Source organism: Echinops telfairi, unplaced genomic scaffold (assembly GCF_000313985.2).
Source record: "Echinops telfairi isolate 266 unplaced genomic scaffold, ASM31398v2 ScPeMD7_70;HRSCAF=299, whole genome shotgun sequence".
Lineage (NCBI taxonomy): Eukaryota > Metazoa > Chordata > Mammalia > Afrosoricida > Tenrecidae > Echinops > Echinops telfairi.
In genome coordinates this window covers 26,895,170-26,911,387 of record NW_022103968.1, presented here as the reverse complement: position 1 = coordinate 26,911,387, position 16,218 = coordinate 26,895,170, and the positions used below count along the sequence as shown (strand labels likewise).

The 16,218-nt window shown below is 37.8% G+C and overlaps 1 protein-coding gene and 1 non-coding gene across 2 annotated transcripts in view; both read right to left on the bottom strand.

The window, feature by feature from the left end:
- Positions 1–16,218, bottom strand: part of ARMH3 (armadillo like helical domain containing 3) — a 228,233-nt gene that overhangs the window by 51,823 nt on the left and 160,192 nt on the right. The gene's annotated exons all lie outside the window — the stretch shown is intronic.
- LOC115870069 lies at positions 10,776–10,891 on the bottom strand. Its single transcript, XR_004046531.1, has one exon. It is a non-coding gene; the product is annotated as a U5 spliceosomal RNA (small nuclear RNA).

Here is a 16,218-nt window from a genome sequence, read left to right as displayed (position 1 = left end):
TGATAAATGGAAGAGGCACGCTCCACCGACAGATGTCACTATAATGTGGACAATGAAGGCTAGATGAAGGGCACTAGGGGAACACAGAGGAGGGGTCCCTTAGCCCCCTGGGAGCTTAGGAAAGGCATCCTGACACAAGTTAGGAGTTGAGTTGACTTGAGTTCATTTCATCAGGTAAGGTAATGTGAAAACATGCTGGCACATTTTCTAATAGAAATGGAGATTAATGCCCAACTTTTACTAAATCCAAACAAAATGTAGTGAATTCACTAAATTCACACAAACACTTATTCTGATTAGACATCTAGTTAATTTTTTCTAGTAAGCCAAAGAAAAGCAATAGCTTCCTTTCCGGAGTCTTAGGCTCCCCTTTGTGAAAGCCACCAAGTCTGTGTCCACTGGGGCCCTGTTTGCACCTTTTCCCTCAGTGCTGGCTCAAGGATTCGGGCTCAATGAGATAAGAAGTGATAGCAGGTTCTGTTCCTTGGTCTTCCCAAGCAAAATATAAACACAAAGCAATGGTCTCAATTGCAGGCAGGCCTTTCAGTCTCATAAGGGAGTAGATGGCACTGAGTTGTGCTGTGCCACCCTCTGCAATGTGTCAATTTCCAGCTGGTGATACAGCTGTTTCCTTGAAGGCCACACTGCAGGCTCCAGTCTCTGATCTCCACCAAACCATAATAAAGAGATGAAACAGCTCCACTCTGCAGCTGCCAGTTATTTTTATCATTTAATCTTGGGTTTTCTCTGGCTTGTAAGACATGAAACAAAAAACACTTGGGAAGGTCCTCAGTGAGAACACACAAGAGACCCAGTATGTGGAGAATCTTTAACCCATGACTAGCCTGGGCAAACACCTTCCAGGCAAGAGAAGGCCTTCAAATGCCTCCAACAGTGGCACACAGAAGAACATTCGAGCACACAGATTCCTTCAGCAGGGGCTCCAGTTTACACAAATGACTGCAACCTACTCTTCAGCCAATGAGAAGGTTATTAAAGGCATTCTTATAATCAATTATAATTCAGAGAATCTGCAAAGTTAAAAATCGCATTATTTGCCTTGATTTGTTACTTAAAAAAAAAAAGTCAAGAAAAACAATGCAGAATGCTATCAATAATTCACTTCAAAGTAGTTTTAGTTGTCTCAAGGCCCCATTTAGGATAATTAAAAGCAGACTGTCCTCTTGTTCCCCTGGAGGGAGTTGGAAGCCAGTAAATTCTACTGTTTTGGGATAAACAACTGAGAGAAGGGGCCCCTTGCAACAATTTCAAAGCACATTTCTTGGGTATATGAGGTTAAGCCAAGAGCTGTCATGACTTGATTTCTTATTGTCTAGTAAGATCTGAAACACACTTTTAAAGTGGTGTTCCACAGATAAACTTGGGGAACACAATCAGAGGGGTAGTCCTATAAGCACTTCTTGGACATCTCAGGATCTATGTACTTCCCTAGCTTAGTGATGTGTCACAGTCATGTGACGATTGAGGAAGGTTATGAATATATACAGTCTTCAAAGATAAAATGATTCATTCCAACCATCCATTCATTCACTCAAAAATCTATTGTATCAACCTGGCAGAGATAATAGAAGTAAAAAGAGTAAAGTCCCTGTCCTTAGGAGCTCACCATTTAGTGATGGGCAGACAAGTAAACAACTGTGACACAAAGTACTCAGTGCTGTGAGAGAGAGAGAGAGGTGCTAAGGTCTGTGGCGGTGTAGATGTGAATTATTTTGCCCCAAAGAATTCAGAGAGCTGGAAAGTGACATCTGAGCTAGATTTTGAAGTTTAAGTAAGATTTTGTGCGGTGAAAAAAGAGGAGTGGAAAGGTATTCTAGATAAAAGCAGGGCCAAAGGCACAGAGAAGTAACAGTTGAGTTACTGTGGTCGGGGGAAACTTAGCCAGAATGTAGGATCTATAATGTAGGAATAGCAATAAAGCTAGAAAGGAAGGGACAAGCAGGGTCAAGTTGCCATGAGCAGAATACTTGGGACATTACCACTAAGGGAAAATCAGAGAAGATTTTAATTTTAAATCTAGATTTTTCTTTTTTAGATTTTATTCTAATGCAATGTCAGACATTTTTAAAAAGTGTAGAAAACTATACATCAAGTACGTGGGCAACCACCCATCTAAAATGTACATTCCCACAGCTACCTTTTGAAACCCTCTCTACCCCTCCTGGGTTACACATCTGTCCCTCTCTTCTTAGAGGTAAACACTCTCCAGAATTTGGTATTTATCATTTCTATATACACAGATCTACTCATTTACTGCACATGAATATATCTCTAAATCACATATAGTATTGCTTTTTGTTTCAAAGCTTTATATGCACGTTACCTTAGTGCAGTCTGTTACTTTTCCATTCAATACTCTATTTGTGAGATTATATGTTGATTTGTGTAGCTCCAGTGAATTCATTTTCATTATTGAATGCTGTTCCACTGTTTAACACACCACAAGCTGTTCTTCTATTGACAGGAATAGAGACTGCTCTCAACCTTTTGGGCAATACAAACAATGCTCCAGTAAATGCTTTTATTTCCTATATCTTTGTGGTCATTGTCTTGGGAGTTGATAGGTGGACTATATATATATGTGTATTGTGTGTGTATACACACACACACACACACATTTGAAGTGGCTTTAATAGTCCAGGAACAGAATTGCTGAGTCATACAACCTGGGCAACTTTGACTTTGCTAGATCTGGTCAAACTGCCCTCAAAGTGACGATACCAACATACACTTTCACAGAATTGCCTCTGAAAGCCAACTTTAGTGACTGGATGTCACTAAATAGTGACTGTAATAGGACAGGATTGGGAGCAGAGAGAACAATTAGGAGGCTCTTATCATATTCCAAGTGAGAGGTTAAAAGACGTTGATCTAAAATGGTAGCCACAGGAATAGAAAAGGAAATTTTACTTAATAAATATTTAGGAGATAAGGCATCTGGCCCAGTAGTGACTGAATGAATGAAAGAACACAACCTTGAGATTTGTACTGGAGGGAGGCAGTTGAACAGATAATGCTACCATCAACTAAGGCAGTAAACAGAAAAGAAGTTGTGTACAAAGAGCAATTAAGCATGTGTTTAAGAATATCAAGTTTGAGGTATTTGTAGGACCTTTAAGTTGGGTATGGAGCTTAAAAGACAAAACCATGTTGGTAGTGAAAGCTTGGTGAAGCTTATTCATTTAGGGAGTTATAAGAATCAGAAACACAGGCTTAAGACACTTAAGGACGAAATAAAGAGAAAACTTTCTACCAGGTAACACTAGTTTTTCTCTTTCAGGGGGAAAAAAAAGTCAGTGATGTGCCCCGTGAAACAAGAGACTCATCATTTGGAACTAATTCTGTATCTAACTTTCTGCCTGTCTACACTAAAGCCTTCAGGTGGAATAAACAGGGATGAAAGAAGATGGTTTCATAATAAACCTCAGAGAACTATCAAGCTGTGCATTAAATGCCATCATCAAATGGGTGACAACCTGACATCCTGTTTGACAAAGGAAAGAAGCCTTGGCTCGGCCTACACCTTCTCAGATACACTTAAGCATTTGCTGTGTGTTTAAGCATGTGCTGTGTGTTTAAATGGCTTGCTATTCCAGATCTGTGGGAAGGCGCTTTTCCAGGAAGAAGACACTGTTCGCTGAAAAGTTATGGGGACTGTTTCTCTACTCTCTGCCTAGTTTCAACAAAGTACGAACAGAAGCATTGGAACTAGAACAACGGTGTTGATAGGGCAGCCTCATCCTGTGGTCTACAGAAGAAATAGTTGGGAATCTATGGCACCACACCAATGCCAAGTTTATTTTTCAACAGTAACTATTGTTATAAAATGTAAATAACTCAGAGTTGTCTTCTAATAATACAATGGGCTTATCTTTTTATTTCTAGAAAGAAAGTACACAGAATAGCTAGAGAAACCAACTAATACCAGTTTCATAAGTCATACTTGAAACCCTAAGGTGAGTAAGCCCACTGTCCCATCTCCTGTCCTATAGGTTCATGTTCAAGCTTCTAGACCTGTGCTGTCCAAAATGAGTGTGAGCCTCACTCAGCATTTGAAATGTGGTTTCTGCAAATAAGGAACTGAATTTCTAATTTTAATGTTAGCTAAAATTTAAAAACTAAAGCAGAGCCAAATACTGTTCCATTAAATACAACGTTAGGGTTTGGCTAAGAGTATGGTTCACTGTATTGTTGTATCATAGTACATGTCGGGTGTTTGTCATCATTTCTGGTACCACACAAACACGTCACCAATCTAGCTGATGTCAGTGAACTGATTCAGTTAAATGAATTTTTCTATGTACCAATTTAACTGTACACATACACACACACACTTTTTCCTACAGTCAACATGAGTTATACACAGCAGTATTTCTCAACCTCTGCACTGACATTTTGGCTCGATAGTTCTTTGTTGTGGGGGGCTATCCTGGGACTTATATAAGGTTTAGCAGCATTCTTCACCCCTTATCTACTAGATGCCAGAAGCACCCACCTTCCCCAGTTGTGACAAAACATGCCAATTGTCCCTACTCAGGTCAAAATCACACTAGTTGAAGACCAGTGAGTTATAGTGATGCTTATAGTAAAATACTGTTTTGTTGTGACATGAATAGACATAAATATGCTCATGTTCATGCAGCATTACCGACAATGGAAAACGATGGAAACAACTTAAGTACCCATCAGGTTGTGAATGGGTAAACTATGGTACATACATATAATGAATACTATCCACCAAGAAAGAATAATGGAAATGTTGTGAAACATTTTAGGGCATGGTTAATCTGTAGGGCATTCTGCTCAGTGAAATAAGGACAAATACAGGTTTGCATCTAGAAAGAAATATTCTTTAGTGGTTTCCAGGGATGGGAGGTGGGTGGGAGGGAAAATCATGAATTAGACAGTGCGTGAGTGTTAAGTATCATAAAGGGAAAGGCAATACAAAACTTAAGGAAGTCAGCAGAGCGTGACCAAGGCAAAGGAAGACACTGAGAGGTACACGAGAATGAAGGACAACTACAGTAAAATTGTTTTCAACTACAGTAAATCTTATATAAATCCTAAACATTTCTAAATCTTAAAACAACAGTAATAATAAAAAGTAATTCGTTGTTATCAGATATAAGTAAATAAATATGCATGCTATATAGGTTAAGGGATCATATGGGAGTACACTCCCATATACATATATAGGGATTGTTGTGGGCTTATCTATATTCATATTTATAAATACTACATGTATACTTATATGTAATAAAGCACAAGGCACAGCTATAGAAGCTGCTTAGACATTGGGCCTGAACTACTGGACCTGATATCTAAGAATTTGGGGGACATCTAGGGCAATTGGCAACACACTATTCATAAATATAATGGTCTACATTCTAGCCTGGTGAGAAACTTCTGGGGTCTTAAAAGTTTTTTGTTTTGTCTTAAAAGTTTAAAAGAGAACAGCCTACTGAAGCTGAGTCTCCTCTAACCTGAGACCAAAAGAACTGGATGGTGCCCCGCTACCACTAGCATCCACTCTGACCAGAACCACAATAGGGCTCTGCTAGAATGGGTGAAAAATGGAGAATGGAAGATGAGACATAACTGGCCTGAAAGACACCAGAGGAAATTCTAAGACTGTTCCTTTAAGATAACTTTCTAACTTGACATTGAAGACACTCTTGTAGGCTACATTTTAGCCAATTAACAGAAAACTCAAAACACTCTGCCATGGAGTTGTTTCTGCTCTCGTTGCAGGGGTCCTGTAGGGCAGGGCACAGCTGCCCCTCTGGGTTTCCAAGACGGTAACTCTTTACAAGAGTAGAAAGCTTCCACTGTCTCCTTCAGAGTGGTTGGTGGTTTCGAACTGTCAACCTTACAGTTAGCAGTCTAGTGCCTAACCACTATGCCGTCAGGGTGCCTATAAAATAAACATTCACACACAGAAACAATGTGCTCCTTAGAACAATTATCTAGGAGACTAAAAGGACAACACTTATCCAAAACCAGAGATATGAAGGCAGGCTAGGGCAGGGAAATCGGACAAATGGAGACGGGGAACACAGGGAGAAAGGGGGAGTGTCCGTACATGTGGGGCTTATCTTCAAGGTTACAGAATAATTTGTGTCAGAATTGCTGGTTAGAAACCTAATTTTTAATATAAACTTTCACTAAAAGCATAATAAAATGTTCACAAAAATTCTCACACACAAAAAAGAATTTTCATTTTAATTACAATTAAATTATATTTCTAGTGTTTAAAATAAGTGGACAGGTGCTTAAATTTAAAATAAAGCCATACTACAGATGGAGAAATAAAGTGAGATACAGAAGATAGTACAACATTATGTTGGAACAGTAAAGAAAAAAGAGATTAGAAGGTATATTGCAAAATTCATGATAAATGGCGATTATAATTTTGTTTTGTAAAAACACTTTTCCAAAAAAACACTTTGCAAGATAATAAAGCAGACATTAAGTACATTGTTTGCCAAAAATGTGAATTTAATAAGTTCTTAACATGAAACATGAATCAACAAAATTAAACTGCCTGAAATCAGAATTAAAAATCCAACAAAAACATATTTAATGATTTTTAATAAAATCTGAGCTTGTATCTTTGACCATTACAAAATAACTTCAATTCCTGCATAAAAATTAAAACCATTTATAGATAGAGAGATGAAAAAAGAAATGATTACTTGTTATGGGATTTGAAAGGACAAGCTAAAAAAAGAAACATTATTCAATTCAATCCCCTAATAATTGCCCATAGACTGTATGACATTTTAAAATAATATCAAAGATCAACTGACTCAAAATTTTAAAAATTATAAGTAATTTACTTTAGCCTGACATGGCAGTGCCCGTTGTCGTAATTCACTTCCAAATTTAGAAAATGTTGTCAATTTGCAGCTTAAAACCCAGAACTCACAGCACCAATCTTTTAAAATCTTTTCCATCTATAAATGAAGGATTTTAACAAGATTAAAAAGAAGATGTTTTATCACAATGGATGGTACTTCAACTACATTAGGCCAAAAATCCAGATCTGTGGGAATTTTAAAACAGACGGATGTTTCCTTTCTGCTTAATTACACTGCACTGTACCTATTTAAAATGAGTGTACAGTTTTTTAGTAGTCTATGAAAAGGATATCGTTATTAAAAATTATTTGGTATATATGCTACGAACCCCCACTAGTTCATGAGGTCATGAAAGAATTAGAAGACGATGAATGTAATGATCCTCAGTTCTCTGCCAATTCATTGGCTGCACTGTGGGAAAGTTTATAAATATTTACCATACCGTTAAATGCCAAGTCAAAAATCTTGACCAGGAGGATTGGGGGAAGGTGGGAGAAAGGGGGAATTGATCACAAAGATCAACATATAATCCCCTCCCAGGGGGACAAACAACAGAAAAGTGGGTGGAGGGTGACAGAGACGATGTAAGATATGAAAATAATAACCTATAACTTATCAAGGGTCCATGAGGCAGGGAGGGCGGGGGAGGGTCGAGGGGCTGTTATCAAGGGCTCAAGTGGAAAGAAAATGCTTTGAAAATGATGATGGCGGCATACGTTCAAATGTGCTTGACACAATGGATGGATGTATGGATTGTGATAAGAGATGTAAGAGCCCCCAATAAAAGTATTTACTAAAAACAATCTTCTTGAAACAAGATGAATGCTTGCCAAAATTTAGTATTCAAAAGTATTTTCCTCACCTGTACCACACCACGTGAATGAGCTAAAATAGAAATCTCCAAGGAAAGAAAAAATTATTCCATAACCTGGCTTGCAAGGTATTTAAGTTAAAATAGAAACTTTTAGTTATATGAATCAACAATGAACATTTTTCTAATGTAAATGAACCTGTGGAAGAATTAACTTCTAATTGACAGCATTATATAAGTTGGCTGTAATATTAAAACATTTTTCTTGAAGTATACTTTACTGATATCGATAAATTGAGAATTGCTTTATAATTTATGCCATGCCTTTTTGAACTGGATGTTGAGACCAGGATTAGTGACTTTACTTAACCTGTACAGATATGGTTTTAAAACTGATATGGTTTTACTTCAAATGCAAATAAATTACTTAAAAACAGATTGACAGTATGTGTGCAAATGTTACAGGCAAATAATTTTTTAGGTAATTCAATTATTGGACATTTTTTTAAAACTTTTTTTTTACTGTGACAAGATATACATAATACAGAATATACCATTTTAATGAATTTAAAGTGTACAATTCAGCCAGGTTGAGTATATGCACAATGGTGTGCAATGATCACCAGAACTTCCAGGGCCTTTTATTGTTTGAAATAACTTTGGTATGTGACTATTTTTTATATCATTTTATGAAATCTAACATGAATTTAATATTTCAATGAAAATTTATCATCTAAATTGAGATGTGTTCTAAGTGTATACACTTAGATTTCAAAGACTCAATGTAAGAAAAGACTATTATTGCCTTAATAATTTTACATGGATTTCATGTTGGAATGATAACATTTCAGGTATACTGGGTTAAATAATATATTAAAATTCTTTTCATTTTTTTTAATATGGATCATGAAAAATGTTATATGTACCTCATATTATATGTATAATGGATCATGCTAGACCTTTTTGCAAATGTTTCTCCCTCCTACTGGCCCATCTGTTCCTCTTCTAGCCTATATTTCACTGTAGAAAATGATTGCAATGATGGGGTCCTGATACATCAAAAACACTAAGTTTGAAATTGTCCTAAAAATGCCTAGTCTTTTGGTGGTCAATAAGATAATTCTGACATTTCTATTGGTGAATAAATATTGTCTTTGACTGACTGCTGACACAAACAGGAAGAATTAGAATGCAATTGAACTTCATCCCTGAAAGACACACATTTCTCCCTCTGTTTCCAATGCTTATCAGTTAATAGTGTAACTACCCCAATGGAGTCTTCCTACACTGAACTAGGAAAATAAATATTAAAGTTAATATTCAGATTGTGCTCCTCTTTGGTATCATTCACCATGTACATTCTGAATTCTTAAAACAGTTGCCTAAAATCTTAGTTAAAAACAAGTAAGGCATGAATGTACGGATTGTGAAACAAGTTGTACGAGCACTCAATAAATTATTTTTAAAAAAAAGGAAAAAAAAAAAAACCCAACCCCAAATAGACAACAGAATGTTATTTTCATCCCTAAGATACTCAAAAACCCTCAGTATACAACGATGATTCAAGGAAGACTTATTATGTATGGGAGTAGACATTGTTTGGCAGCTTAATTGTGATGAAATCATTGAAGAATTTGTCAGAACACAGACTAGAAAGAATTTTTATTGTAACACATTAGAGATAAAAGATCTATCTAAAAACAAAATATAGTAATTTGCTATGATATTTGTTTCCTGATCATTAAATTTTATTTCATAAAAAAAAACAAAAACCAAGAAAGGTAATTTTCCTCACCATCCACGTTAAGCCAAGATCATGCATGAATGAACACACACAGACAGACATTAATAAGACTGTTTTTTTGGGAGACTCTGAGTAATAAAACATTTTTTGAGAATTTGATCAAAGCTACAGGTGCCATATTCAGAAAATTAGTATATGCACATAATGTTGGATCTACTTCCAGGAGATTTCTAGGTGTCCTAAAGGCAATTCTCTGCTCTGCTGTTAGTCTTCCTAGTAACAGGATCAAGGGCTCCGAGAAGAAATCTCTGCAGGCAGGAGCTATGCAAGGTAGGCCTGGGAGACCTTGGGCTAGGCAGGACGAAAGCTAACTCCTGGAGGCTCTCTCAAAAGGACACAGCAAACTTTCCTCTTGAGTGCAAAATGCTTGCTCCCAGATCAACTGCGGACCAGAGCAGAGCTTCCGATGGAAATTTTAACCAGCAGGATTAAGATCCTGAGGCACTGCTTTGAAGAACTGAAAGAGTAACTAAAACATAACTTTACCAGTATAATCCTGAATATAAATACAATCAAATAAATGGCTAGAAAGAGGTAGAAATGGCCCATGAGTGCAAAGCAAACCAGTCAAGAGCAAGGGTTATAGCAACAGTTTTGAGGTTTTTTGATCATCAAGGTATTCTGCTTGTTGACTTTCTGGGTGGCTAAAGAACAATAACATCTGCTTATTATGAGAGTGTGTTGAGAAAGTAAGCCAAAGCTTTAGCAGAACTCTTCACCAAGGGGGGAAAAAAAATCATCATCAGTCATCCACCACAATAAGGCTGTTCATTCCTTTGTTCAAACAAGGACAACTGTGTAAGCATTTCAATGCCAATGTATTAGGCATTATAACTTACAGTCATGGTTTGGCTCCTTCTGACTGCTCTGTTTTCTAATCTTAAAAAATCTTTAAATGGCACCCATTTTTTTTGTAGTCCGTAATGTAAAAAGGACTACCGTGACATGGCTAAATTCCCAGAGTCTTTAGTTCTTTTGGGATGGGCTAAATGGCTGGTATCAATGGCTTACAAAAGTGTCTTGATTTTGATGGAGCTTAAAATTGAGAAATAAAGCATATGTTTTTAAGTTTTTAAATTTTGTTTTCCACAAAGTTTTTGAAATTTCTTCATACATACAATTGGTTTTGTAAAACATCTTGGTTGTGTTTTGGGTCAAGTTTTACAGAGCAAATTCATTTCCATTCAACAATCCATACACATTTTTCACAACTGGTATTATATTGTTTGCTCTGAGGATCAGTACAGAAACATTATGAATAATTTGTTCACAATTCTTTTTTTTTGCAAATGCAAGGCCTCAAAAAATTAGTTTATGACTCGGAATTGTTCCTCTCCATAGAAATCTTTAGTAAAAGGCGAAAGACTTATACGATCTGAAGAGAAACCAGAGTATTCACAATTCTTAATATATGTACCAAAAATCTAAAAAGCCATGTGGCTACAGTTAGCTCTTTTCCAGATTTAAACTTTGAGACAAATTTCCCTCAAGAGGATATCAAGTACTACTCTTTTCAATTGTTTGTAAGCTGTTAAATCATAAGTTCCAGTAATTCATAGTTCAGTATCACACACAACACACACATCACAAATTTTCACACAACAAAGCTATTAGGAAAATTGAACTACTACTACCAAAGGTGTTACAGAGAAGAGGGCAAAGCCGGTGCTTATAGGCCTTCAAGAAGCTGGGTTTCCTGGCCTGGCTACTGCCTCTCTGCCTGCCCATGTGGCTGGGACCCCAATTCACACACATTTATCACAAGGCATGGACTGCAGTCCTCACAATGCAACATTACTCTTCCCATTTCATCCTACCCCTATCTAAGCTTTATTCGTGGAAAAATGCTGCCCTTTGGATCTTATGTGGTCGATATTCACCTCACAGGCCCATTATTTATCTCCAAGTTGAAACACAGGGTGATTCAGTTGCAGACTTGAAAGGTGGCTATGGGTCACAGTCTTTTGGGTTCTACTAGTCTATCAGATTAGTGAACCTGGTCTTTTCTGTGATTTCGAGTTTTGTTCCACACTTTCTCCCACTTTATCTATGACCGCCTACTATGATCTCTGTCAGATAGCCAGGTACTATCCAGTTCTTCCGGTCTCAGGGTCTTGGAGGCTGGCGTTTGCGTGGTCCATTCATTAGTCTTTCTCATTTCAGATGGAGAGAGACCAATGGCTGCACCTTAGATGGCTGCTCACAAGCTTTTATGAAACCAGTTGCTACTTATAAAAGTGAAATATAAAACACCACCTTTGTGGTCTATGCTGAGCCAAGTGACCGCGATGTCCCCCAAGATTTTGGGCCTGAGAACCCTCAGTTCACTCCCTCCCTCAGAGTATTTGGTTATGTTTAAGAAGTTTTCAGAATTTTGCCCCTCGTATGCTTCACCATACTCATGGGTTTATTTGCAGCCAGTATTGGTCAAATGTACATGTATCTGTGGGTGTAATTCCTTCTGCTTTCCCACCCTTGTTCAGCTTGACTATGTAAGTATCAACTTGGAGATTATTGTCACTACAGTTATGGCAGGATTGTGTATGTACCTTTGCTGCCTTTAACTCTGGCTCTCCTCCCAATACTTCCCTCTGCCTTGAGTGTTTAGTGACTTATTGCATATACAACTAATTTTTGTACATGGATCTTGTATTTCAATACTCTGCTAAATGCACTTATTAGTTCTAATAGCTTTTTTATAGGTTCCAGTGGGTTTTTTTTACATAGACAATCATGTTGTTTGTGAATAAAGACAATTTGCCTTCCTTTCCAATTTGGATGCCTTCTATTTTTTCTTGCTTGATTGCCCTGTCTACAACCACCTCCAATGCAATCATGAAGAGAAGTCGTGAACAAAGATATGCCTGTCTTGTTCCTTAGGGGGGATATATTTAGTCTGATATTAACTATATTTATTTGTTACTCGTTATTTGTAGATGCCTTTATCAGGTTAGGAAAGCTATCTTCTTTTACTAGCATGCCGAGAGTTTTTAAAATCTTAAGTAGATGTTAGATTTTATAGTTCCCGAAAAAGGAAAAAAGAAAAAAAAAAAAAGATTTTATAGTTCCCTAATGACTGATAGGGAACATCTTTTCATGTACTTATTAGTCATCCATTTAGTGAAATGTCCATTCAAATATTTTGTTCATGTGTTTAAGGAGTTGTTTGAATTCTCAGAATTGAGTTTTAAGAGTTCTTTATACATTCTGGATACAAGTCCTTGACTAGATATTTAATTTTTACATATGGTATACAGTTATTAATATTTAGGCATGTGAACATTCAATTGTCTGAGCACCATTTGTTGAAACAATTATCCTTTCTCCATCTAATTACCTTGGTACTTTAGTCAAAAATCAACTGACAATAAATATAAGGTTTATTTCTAGATGATCAATTCTGTTCCATAGATTTTATGTTTATCTCTATATTAGAACTGTATTATTATCTCAATTACTGAACCTTTGTGATAAGTTTTGAAATTCAGAAATGTAACTTTTCTATCTCTTTTTTTTTTAAACGGACACTGACTCTCCATCCAGCTGGGACACACAGGCCCACTTGGACCTTTTTTGTTTGTTTTGTTTTTCCAAAATTATTTGGGCTTTTCCGGATCATCTGTATCATCTCCTTATCAATTTTAATCTGAAGTGAATGTTTTTATATTAAGAAAAGAAGAATGTTATTTTTGTTAGGTATACAAATGGCATGGTGATTATAAAATTTTACTTGTTTAAAAGATGAAAAATCTAACTATTTAGGAATGAAGTGGCCTGATGTTTGGGAATTGCTCTAAGATACTCTAGTGATTTAAAAATGGTACAAACACTCTCCAAAACACACTGTAAGCTGAAAATAGCAAGCAGCAGAACAGTGTTTGTGAATGCTATCAGCTGTGTAAACAAATAAAGGAAAATCCCCCAAACAAAACAAACTTCTATATGTACATACGATCTCTGGAAGGATACCCAGGATGGAGAGAAGGGAGGGGAGAGAATGACTGCTCTAAGAGAAAGCCCAACACCAGGAAATATACTAGTCTTGACACAGTCAGAGGCCACGGGACACTCTCGTGGACAAATGGCCCCAGCAGGCCTGTTTGGCTTAGTGCTTAAAGTGGCTTCCTTCCTGGAACCTCTGTCTGGATGAGAAGGAGGACTTCAGAAACTCTCCAGGAGCAAATGATGGGTCATCAGCAGTATTTGGGCCTGTCCTGGAGATTTTGAAAGGAATTATACTGGGAATGCAGCTGTCCTAGCACGTCCCTTGGTTATATCATGATTGTACCCTAGGCTTCGTGTGTTCCTTCAAAGTCTTAATTGCAATGGCACTCTATCCTAAGAAATATTGCCATGTATTATCGATACAGGCAAGGAGCTAAGGGCATAGACTTGGGCACACAGGACAAGAGCAATAAGTACTAATTAAGCAATAATGACTAATTAAATCCAAGAAGGGCCTACATTTCCCAGCTGAAGACTTGTGCATCTACTATATAGAGCCAGTAAATTGCACCTTATTTCTCTTTGCAGCTGAAGGAGCATAAAAACAAAGGATTAAGATATGATACACTGCTGAAGTAATAAGCCATTATCTCATAAAGTTTTATGGTCACCTATTTACCTAGTCAAAAATTTAAAATGTCCACTTGTAACTTCTTGCCCTACTAAAACTTGTCATTTTTACATAGTTAATTACAGCTTCTAATTACTTCTTGTTAGGCCCCTAGAATATTGATGAACATAGTAAGTCAGAATAAGAAATAATCAGCTGGGAGAGGGGAGCGGGGAGGGAGGGGGGAAACTGAGCTGACACCAGGGGTTCAAGTGGAAAGTGGGTGTCGTAAGAATGATGAAGTCAAGTCAACATATGTACTAAAGTGCTGGACACAGATGACATATGTACAGATTGGGATGAGTTGTATGAGCCCCTAATAAAATGCTTATTTATAAAAAAAAAAAAAAAAAGAAACAATCAGCCACTTGCTACAGATGGCGATTTGAGAAAGTCCCGTTTCTGATTAAATTAGTTGAGTGCAATCCTGAGCAAAATGATCAACGTTCTGCTCCAATAGCCAACTTCATCTCTATGTCTGCATTATTTATCACATGAGGAGGAGGAGAAGAGACGGATTTTTATAAATAAGAGATACAAATCAATAGGAGGTTAACAGATGGGGTCTTGGTTGGGGGCCGCAGCAGCCCCTTTAAGTCCAGTGCTGAAAACCATTCAGCTGAAAACACTGCGAGGACATTTGTTCAGCAAGTCATTTAGGGAGGCAACATCTTGCTAAATGTATTTCACCCGTCTGAGTCAGAGTGATGGCCACACATCTGCTCAGAGTAGTCAGCAGTCGGGACTACACACCAGCCATAGAGCTATATTCAATATTATTGCTGCAAGTAATGCAATAATGCTACCACCATATCATTTCTCCCACTGGGCTATTTTTAGCAATTGAATATAGACAGTTTGGCATTCAGGGAGGTGTTTCAAGTTAGACAGGAGAAGCAAGCACTAAACACACACAGTTCAGATCATTGGTGACAACAGGGACAGAGAGGAAGGGCGCACAGAGCTGTCAGCAATGGTTTGGCATTTGTGGTTCACTTATCCCAGGGCCCCTGACACTGTGCTAATTTGCCTTACAAACCCACAGCGTGATGAAGCTTTTTGTCCCAGCCCAAGTGCAGAGAGGTGTGGAAACTGTCTGAGGTTTTTGTTTTGAGGCAGAAATATCCCTTGGTACTAGTCCAAGTCTCATACAGTTCAACGGAGGGATGGTGCAGGCAGAAGAAATAAACAAAGCTTCAAAACAAAAATGAAACCCATGGAAAACCAAATAACTGGAGTCAATCATTCATCCGGGGAAAGGATCCTTTGGCCTCTGTCTGAAGGCGACCAGCAAGGTCTAAAAGTTCCTTACCTGGGCTTTCCTCCTCAAACCACTCTCACCGGTAGACAGGTGAGGCTGGCACTGCTGCAGGTAAGCCACCTCAGCCCTGCTGCTCTCCCTTAACAACTACCACCACCAACTGGAATCTGGAAGCAACATGAAGAAAAGCCAATCTTCCAGTTTTAATTCCTGTCACTTAAGTCATTTCCAAAAGGTTGCCCCATAGAAAGTCTGGTAGTGCTGGTTAAAATCCGAACTTCCTACCCTGCCCTGTGAAGGTATTTTTTCCCCAATTAAAAAAAATCAAGATGGCATCTATATGCAGCAAAGGCCATCCTTTTCAGTATACAATCCTCCCCATTCTGAAAGCAGCAGTTACATAAGCACCACCATCATCAAGATACCGAAGAGTTCCATCGCTTGAAAAGTTCCCCTGTGTCCCTTTGTGGTCGATCTCTCCTCCCAACCCAGCGCCTGCCAACAACCAATCTGTTTCCTCTCCCTACAGTCTTGCCATTTCCAGAACTCATTTTCCCAATGGAATAGCTGGGTTCTTTTCGGTGGTGCTTCTCTTGTGGCCAATCTATATTATTCTATGCCCTCCTGGGTGTACAAAACATCTTCAAATCTGTATCACTTACTAACTTCATTAACACTCTGTTTGCTTTCAGCCCTCGATCATTAATAAAAATGCTAAATATGTCTGACTTCCTCACCAGCACCCAGCAGCATCCTGGAAAGCAGCCCTCTTTCCTAACTCACACACAGACCATTTAGCTTCCTGCTTGTCTCCCAGCTCAAGGGGCATCAATGGCTTCTCCTCTG